Source organism: Bidens hawaiensis, unplaced genomic scaffold (assembly GCF_021521415.1).
Source record: "Bidens hawaiensis isolate Kalapana, Puna unplaced genomic scaffold, B.hawaiensis_p1.1 tig00032117_1, whole genome shotgun sequence".
Classification (NCBI taxonomy): domain Eukaryota; kingdom Viridiplantae; phylum Streptophyta; class Magnoliopsida; order Asterales; family Asteraceae; genus Bidens; species Bidens hawaiensis.
The window spans coordinates 70,418-76,726 of NW_027495453.1; the positions used below are offsets into that span (position 1 = coordinate 70,418).

Genomic DNA, 6,309 nt, shown 5'->3' on the forward strand with positions numbered 1-6,309 from the left:
TAGTGTTTCCCGTCACACACCCCACAACGAGAGCTAGACTTAGCCAGATCGGATTGCATCTGATCAAATCTTTTGGTCAAGGCTTCTAACTAAGCAGAAACAAGGGTATTATAATCGACATGAAGAACGCCCTTAGCGGAAGGAATACTACGAGGCGGATTATATGCAAAACTCTTGTTAGAAGCTCGCTCCAAGACATCCAACGCCTCATTGGGAGTACACATACCGAAATCTCCTCCCGCAACCTAATCAACGACCTGCTTCTGTGCTCCGGATAAAGCATCAAAGAACGTACGACACTGAAGACCGTGACTCAAACCGTGATGAGGGAATTTTCTCAACAAGCCCTTGAACCTCTCCCATGCAGCATGAAGTGACTCATCATCATCAACATGAAAACCAGTGATTTTTGCCCGGTATCTTGTAGTTTTATCAGGTGGAAAGTACTGAAGAAGAAACTGCTCAACCAATTGGTTCCAAGTGGTGATGGAACAGGAAGGGAGTGCCTCTAACCACTCCAAGGCAGCCCCGCGAAGTGAGAACGGAAAAAGTCGGAGTCTCACGGCATCGTCCGTACACCCTTGAATTTAGAATGTCGCACATAATCGAAAGAAATGCGCAACATGAGAATGAGGGTCCTTGTTCGAGAGGCCATGGAAAGAAATGGAATTTTCGACCATATGAATAATACTCGATTTGATCTCGAAACTCACGGTAATCTCAGGCTCCGTGACACCACTGCCGTAGCCGTGGAGGGACGGCTCGGCGAAGTCATCCATGCGACCTTGATTGTTTGGATCCGCCATCTCCTCAACCTCGGGATTTGCGTCGTCCTCCACAACTTCGTTTTCAATGACCTCGGCAATCTCGCGTGCTCTCCTCCTCAAACATTCTCAAAGATGTCGCTTGGGTTCGGAAAGGGGGGAACAAGATCCGGACCGGGTGTGGTGGACATGTATCACCCGAAAGAAACGCGGAATGGAAACAAACAAGACATGAAAAACTACTTAAAAATATAACTAATAAAATAAAATAAAACAAGATGAATAAAAATGAAATAGACTAAAATAACATAGAGCAAAAATATCAACAAGACAAATCAATTACTCGTATCGTTTTCATACGTAAAACACCGTGTCCTCGGCAACGGCGCCAAAAACTTGACTTGTGCGAATATATATATAAAAAATTTAAATAAAAGTTTCACACAAATCGGGTTTTAAAAATGGTTTTCACCAACAACCAAACCACACACGAAAGGCAAGTGTACCTATCATTTGTAGCAAAGTATCAGTAAGAACCGAGTGTCAATCCATTGACACGGCGAACTTTTGATAATAAATCTTTGTAATTAATTTAACCGAACAAACAATCAAACTGATTTTTCAAATTACTAAACTAACATATGACAATAACAAAGAAAATAAAATACAACTAACAATCAATCCAAACAAAGCTACTTAGACTATGCATCCACTTAAACTTAGTGATAAAATGACAATGATTATGGCAAACATCATGAATTAAGCATTAATATCAAATTCCAATCAAGGCAACCTAATACTAACAACAACATCATGATGGGTATTCAACAAGTTATTAACCATAGATTAGTAAGTTTGTCAAAACTACCTAATCTCACAGTTAAAGAAAAGCTAGCATGAAAACAACAAACTAACCACCTAAAATCATGTAAAATAGACAAGTTCAAGAACACTAGTTAAACACATGAGTCTCTCAAATTAGCAAAATATAAACTAAGGATTATGACCTTAATCTCTAGTAAATATCAACTAACTCAAAGAATCATATTATCACCATACAATTTTCCAATATCAAGTGATAGGTTGTTGAAATTCATAACCAAGTTAATTTCCACTAGTCATTCCTAACTTAGTGATATAACCAAAGTATGCATACACAAACTAAGTTCATAAACAAATACTCAACACATAGTTTTCCAACATATTATGGCTAAGCATCTATCAAACTAACAAGATTAGGAATTTAAACAAGCATTCAACCGTTAAACTCTATCCAAGAACATGTCATAAATTTGAAGAACATCAACTTGCCAAAATCATGCAGATAAATATCACATAAGCAAAAGTTTCAACATAATCTAAGTAAGAAGAGTATTTATCCCATAAGGCTTGATACAACAAACAAGATCAAAGTAGTCTTACAAAGCATTGTTAAGAACAAGAAATTGCAAACTAAGATGAATGATGAATGCTACTTGCAAGGATGATCACATAAAGATGAAGCCTTGAATTCTCTCTAACACACACACAATAATTTTCCAGCAATTCAGAGAATTCCCCTAAGGCTCTACACTTGAAATGGAGGTAATGGAGGTATATTTATGCTTTCTGGATGTCTGGCACGAGCCCTTGCACGGGCATGCACGGTCGTGCATATAAGTGGAAAGTCAACACCCAGCTTTAGTTTGACCAAAAAGTCAAATTTCTCTGTTCTAGCACGGTCATTGGCACGACCCCGCACGGTCGTGCAAGTCTTGCACGGGCATGCGCGGTCGTGCAGGTCTGGCAGAATGCTTTTTTTGCCTCCAAAACGCCATCTTTTCGTGTTTTCTTTGTCGGGCGGGCGCCCAAACCTGCAAATTCACAAATAACTCAAATAAGTACCTAAAACAATGAATTTGCATGGAGTTCGGTATAAATATGAGGTTAATTTGATGCAAAAAGATGTACACTTTGTGTTACATCAGTACGTACAGGAACCAAAGTCTTCAAGATCGGCCACGGTACAAGCGATTGATTGGCCATCTTGCCAATATTGACTATGAGGCACCATCTAATGATTTTTGGGTTCATGATGATTCGGATTCTGAGCGTGAGAGTGGTGATAGTGGTACAGGTGGTGATGATGGTGGTAATGATGGTGGTCAGGGTCCTAGTGCCGAGTTAACGTATGCCGAGAAACGTAAGCATAAAGGGAAAGAACCGATGGTTGAGAAAGGCGAGAAACCGAAGAAGGAGAGGATTAGACGAGGTTCAGGTATCGAGATTCCAAGACAACCTTTTGTACCTATAGTGAGACCGTCTACACCTGTCACGGTTCCTGCTTCTACTCCTCCTGTTATCCCAAGATCTCCGACACCGGTTTCGATGCCTATATCTTTAGTGCCTCCGAGAATGACTTTGATGACTACTACAATGTCGGATCCTTAGTTTAGAGATATCTTGTAGACTGTACTTGCTAGCATGCCAAGTCCTCAATCGCAAGCTACTACTCCAGCTAATCCTACTGTGTTGCCGAGACCTGAGCACTCATTCATGTCTTTCAGTCGTCTTTAGGGTCCGATGTAACCAGAACATCCAAACTTCTACAACAGGTCTCCCAATGCCCAGTTGTTTAACTTGCTGAATCTGATCCATCAGCAACAAACTCAGATGTAATCAGATCGTTTATTTCAAGAGCAGATGTGGGCAGAGCAGCGGACTTTATTCAGACATATGCAGTTTATTCAGAAGGAAAACCGGGAATTGAAAGCCCTGGTTGCTGCTCAGGGGGAGAGGATTGACAAACAGGACTAGATCATTCTTCAACTAACATGCAAAGAAGACGAATTGAGAAGTTGAAGAATGACGATTAGGATCCTGATGAAGGAGGTGTGGGTGACAAGCAACCTGTCGGTGGTAGCACATCGTCGGCAGGTAATCAGGCTGGATCGAGTGATGGTGGTGGAAGTGGGGGAAATAATTTGCAGATCATTCCCTGCAAGGACTACACAAGAGCTAAGCCAATAGACACGATTCTGGCTAATATGATTAATTTTGTGGGAATGGACGGGATTGTATATGGTATGGTTAACGAGGATGAGATCGAAAAGGGTGAATTTGTTGATCATTCTCTTACCAAAGAACAAATTGTCTAGCTTCTGGATCTAAATGAAGCTGAGGTGGAGGAGTTGGGAAAGTCGGTAGACGTTGATATCGAGTTTGACGAAAGTTGTAATCCTGGCATTCCACGCAGGAAAGTGCCAGAGTATGATGAAGTTGAGGGAGAAGACGTAACTGCTGAGGAGTATCCCGACATGTATGCTTCGAACAATTCTGATTCGAGTATTCCGTTTTTCACTACCGAGCATTTTGAAGCAGTAGAACAACGTCTCAGAGAAGAAAGAGACAAGTGGAAGAAAGAGGCAGAGACCAGTCACCTGTTCGCGAAAGAGAAAAAGAGAAAGCATGCTTTGGATAGTATGTCTGAACATGATGTCAAACGTATGAACAAGATGATCAAGACCCTTCGATACAACGAATAGGAAGAAGTGAAACAAGCGAAGGTCTAAGCATCTGCATACCAGATGAAGAAGTACAAGAGCTCAAAGGATGTCAAAGGTGATATGGTTGCGTGGCAGTATGATTCTGAGCTTAAAGTATACGTGATCAAGTGGGAGCACGCTATTTATTACTTTAAGCGTATACATGATGTGCTGACAATGCCTCGATGGGATGTGAGAACCTTAGCCAACCAACCGTTTGTAAATCGGAGAAAAGATCAATGGGCTTCATGGTTCTATGATCATCTCTTGCATGAAACTCGTTACGGTTTCAAGTTCTTCAAGCCTCAGGTGCCTACTCATAAGTATATTGATGAGATAGATCCGCACATGGGATGGAGGAAGATGATATTACAAGTAAAGCGCCGAAGACTATGAAGAGGGCACCAATGAAAATCTTCCCTCAGAGTCTGTTCACCACATTCAACAGATGGTACTATGATAACAAGATGGGTGAAGCGGTTAAAGTATTGGGTTCGGGATTAAACACAAAGTTCATACGTGTTATTGATCCCATGTGGCTCGTTAACTTATCAGAGTCTGATAACGATACACTATTCCATAATCAGATCCGATTTGCTAACGTAAGATCTGGCGATGCAGTTTCAACGCATTGTTCGTGTTTGTTATGCATTCAAGATCCACAGCTGCAACGACTAGAAGATGAAGATGTTCCAGAGATAAAGTATAACGAGCTCGAGACGAGGTGGAGTTTGTTGATACATCAAACGAGCGTCTCGGTCTTTATCTTATTATTATATTAGTTTATTTACTGTAAGGGCATTTTGGTAATTACAGCCCATTCGCTCTAATGTAAGACACATTCGTTACCCGTAATGAATGTGTCACATTCGTATAAATATAAGCTCATTCGTTAACCAAGATTAACGAATGAGATAACGAATGTGGGGCCTTTCGTATGTTATAATGTATAACGAATGAATGTTTCATTCGTTTAGTCTTAAAGTAACGAATGGCACATTCGTTAAGTATTATCTTAACGAATGTGGTCATCTCCTATAAATACCTGTAATTATCTTTAACGTAATAACAAGTATTCTAATAATCGTGTTACCCTGTTACTCTGTCCAAATCCTCTTAGAACACACACACAAACACACACTAAATTAAATCACACATTCTAATCGTATCTTCAAGTATGAACAATCACGATGTTATCATGATCTAGATCCGGCTCAGAGCTAAACTGGATTTCTCATTAAGCAAGTAATGTTTAATGCATCTAACACGTAAATTAAAATCACCAAGAATGAGATTATTTGAAAAAAAATTATCCTCATCAACTATGTCATGATTTCTTATGAAATTTGGTTTTAATGGATGAATTTTATAAGTCTCATTATCTTTTGTTAAATTCTTATTTACATGATAACAAATGTTGTGAAGTATATAGTATCATCTAGTTCTATTTTATAATCGTTTCAATCTGAATATTGATAACAAATAACATGAGAGGTTAAGGTAAGAGTGACTTTGTGTTGGCTATGCAAAACTCACAACTATCATAATGTAGCTTAAGCATTCATACTAAATTCTGATTAATCTTCAGATATTGTAGGGTATCATAAAGCATAATTAGAAGACGGTTTATTATGGTTCTAATAGCATTAATATTTAAATTTGTCACTAACACTCATGCTAGTTATTTGTTGATTTATGGTAAGGAAATGTACAAAACTAGACTCAACCTCTCATGTGTTAATTGGAATATTAGATTAGTAGGCTTAAATATTAATAATATACGACTACCTATTTTAGCTAGCTGTTCTTTTGAATTATGGATAATCTCATTGCTTATACCTAGAATAATGGCATAATTGTGCAGTGAGACTTTTCATTGGAGAACTTAAAGTTGGAAGTAGTACTTGTATTTTGAAAATGGACCTTACAATTATCCTCTTTTAGGTTTTAGTGTTAGTGAGGTGAATAACATCTTATTTTATGGGTTCAAACATTTCTTTTCTTGTACATATGTTGCTGAT

General features: G+C 38.9%; 1 non-coding gene across 1 annotated transcript; it reads left to right on the forward strand.

The window, feature by feature from the left end:
- The first annotated feature begins 315 nt into the window (after nucleotides 1-315).
- Nucleotides 316-420, forward strand: LOC143583086 (small nucleolar RNA R71). The gene has a single exon (XR_013144092.1). It is a non-coding gene; the product is annotated as a small nucleolar RNA R71 (small nucleolar RNA).
- Nucleotides 421-6,309: the final 5,889 nt, after the last annotated feature.